Genomic DNA, 2,399 nt, shown 5'->3' with positions numbered 1-2,399 from the left:
GGGTCTTTGGTTTCCAAGCCTCAGAATCCCCACGTTCCTCTCCTCCCTGTTTGGCTTCTGCCCCTTTGCAGGGGGTGCACCCCCCTTAAGGCCCTCGTGCAACAGCCCGGCCCACCTCGATGCAGGGGCCGGCGTCAAGAGGGCCAATGGCAGGCGCAGGTGGGGAGGGGGAGGCAGGGGGCAGTGGCCTGGCCCGCAGAGACACCCCCCCCACACACAGACACACCTGACGGTCTCTCCCTGCAGCGTGAAGGTGACTCACCTGCAGCTGAACTTCTCGGAGCTGCACTTCCAGCCGGAGCAATACCTGGCCTTCCGCATCAACAACGGCTCCATTGGGGTGCATTTCCGGCGGCAGCTGCTTTACTGGTTTTTGTGAGTGGCTTGATTTATCCTTCCTTTATTGAAAACATTTGCATAGCCCCCCCCCCTTTTTTTTCCACAGGAAGTCCTCCACTTACAGCACTTCATTTAGTGACCGTTCAAAGTTACATCACTGGAAAAAAGGGACTTATGACCGGTTCTCACATTTACGACCGTTGCAGCCTCCTGCAGGGTCACATGATCGACATCTGGATGCTCGGCAACTGGTTCCTACTTATGACCGTTGCAGCGTCCCAGGGTCAGGTGATCCCCTTTTGCGATCTTCTGGCAAGCAAAGTCACAATGGGGAAGCTGGATTCATTTAACGACCATGTGACTGACTTAACAACAGCAGTGATTCACAACGTGGCAAGAAAGGTCGTAAAATGGGGCAGAATTCACTTAAGAAATGTTTCATTTTGTGATATAAGTTTTGGATTCAATTGTGGTCGTAAGTTGAGGACTGCCTGTAACAATTCCTGGATGACTCCCAAACGAACAAAAAAAGGAACAATATACAAACCATATTAAAACAATAAATATCAACCACATCAGAAACGAAAACTGGGGGCCAAGCTTCTAATAGACTCCCCCCCCCACCAGTCCTTCCTTTCGAACCCAGGGCTCCCCGGCCTTGATGTGACCTCCGGCCTCTTCTGTACAGTCTGCACAGGGGGTGTGTGTGTCTTGGAGACGAACAGGGAAGCGTGGGGCAAGGGGGCATTCTTGTGGCTGAAGACCCCTCCTCACTCATTCAACCGCTTGTCGCCCAGCTACGACATCGGCTCCATCCGGACGTGGGCCGAAGGGGTCAACATCCACACCCAGCTGAGACTCTCCCGGGACCAGGGGGGGCGTCTCAAGATCGCCAACATGAGCTGCAACGCCTCCATCGCCCAGATGAACGCGGGATTCAGCGGCACGCTGCGGTAAGTGCCCCCCCTGCCCCATCGGTGTCTCAGGAGAGGCTGACCCCGGCCCCTCCCTCTTTTGGGGGCCTGGGAGATGCTTGATGAAAGGGAGGGAGGGGGAGTCCATTTTGCCAAGCCCCCCCTCCCGCCTATGAAGGACTGAAGACGTGCATGGGGTGGGGGGTGGGATGCCAGGACCCAGGGTTTCCAAGGGGCAGCCCGCCAGCCGTGGACGCAAAGCAGAGTCTCTTCTCCAAGGAAGAAAGCTTTAAAGTCCTGATTGACAGAAGAGGCAGGTGGGGAGGGGGCGACATTCCTGGCTGTCTCCCTGAAGGGGGTCTTTCGCCTTGACCGGCCTTTCCTGACTCTCCCCAGAAAGGTGTATGAATTCCTGGCTGTACTGATCACCACAGGGGTACGCTACCTGCTCAGTCAACAGGTGAGCACCAAGCACAGGTGAGCCGTGCTGGGCAAAGGCGAATGGAACAGGCCTGGCAGGTGTGCTCGTCTTTCTCCCTCCCCCCCCTAGTCCAGTATAGAGCATCCTGACTTTGCCTATAGACCCCTGCAATTTCCCACCTAGCACTGATGATGTCACCTAGTTGGGTCATGAAACGTCTGCCAGAAAGCAGCCAAGCTCAGAGAGCCCCAAGGAACTTTACCATTCATTCATTCATTCATTCATTCACTCACCCTTCCTTCCTTCCTTCCTTCCTTCCTTCCTCCCTCCCTCCCTCCCTCCCTGTTTGGTCAGCTGCTTTCAGGCCCTCCAAAGTGCAGAGGAAGGCTGCATGAAGCCACAGACTCTGCTGAGATGCCCAAGGTGCTTCCTCCTCCTCCTCCTCCTCCTCCTCCCTTCTAGCACTGATGATGTTACCTAGTTGGGTCATGAAATGTCTGCAAGACCACCCAGCTAAGCGAGCACTGAGGACCCCACAGTCGTCCTCCTCCTCCTCCTCCTCCTCCTCCTCCCTTCTAGCATTGATGATGTTACCTAGTTGGGTCATGAAATGTCTGCAAGAAAACCACCCAACTCAGGGAGCACTGAGGACCCCACAGTCGTCGTCGTTGTCGTCGTTCTCCTCCTCCTCCTCCTCCTCCTCCTCCTCCTCCTCCTCCTCCTCC

General features: G+C 55.6%; 1 long non-coding RNA gene across 1 annotated transcript; it reads left to right on the top strand.

The window, feature by feature from the left end:
* Positions 1-360: 360 nt before the first annotated feature.
* LOC107301099 lies at positions 361-1,707 on the top strand. Its single transcript, XR_001549264.1, has 3 exons — positions 361-375; positions 1,137-1,292; positions 1,650-1,707. It is a non-coding gene; the product is annotated as an uncharacterized LOC107301099 (long non-coding RNA).
* The last annotated feature ends 692 nt before the right edge of the window (positions 1,708-2,399 follow it).

This window comes from Protobothrops mucrosquamatus, unplaced genomic scaffold (assembly GCF_001527695.2).
Source record: "Protobothrops mucrosquamatus isolate PMUCROS unplaced genomic scaffold, P.Mucros_1.0 scaffold10001, whole genome shotgun sequence".
In the NCBI taxonomy this organism is placed as follows: Eukaryota; Metazoa; Chordata; class Lepidosauria; order Squamata; family Viperidae; genus Protobothrops; species Protobothrops mucrosquamatus.
The sequence above is the reverse complement of the archived record's forward strand: the minus strand, read 5'-3'. Positions and strand labels throughout refer to the sequence as shown.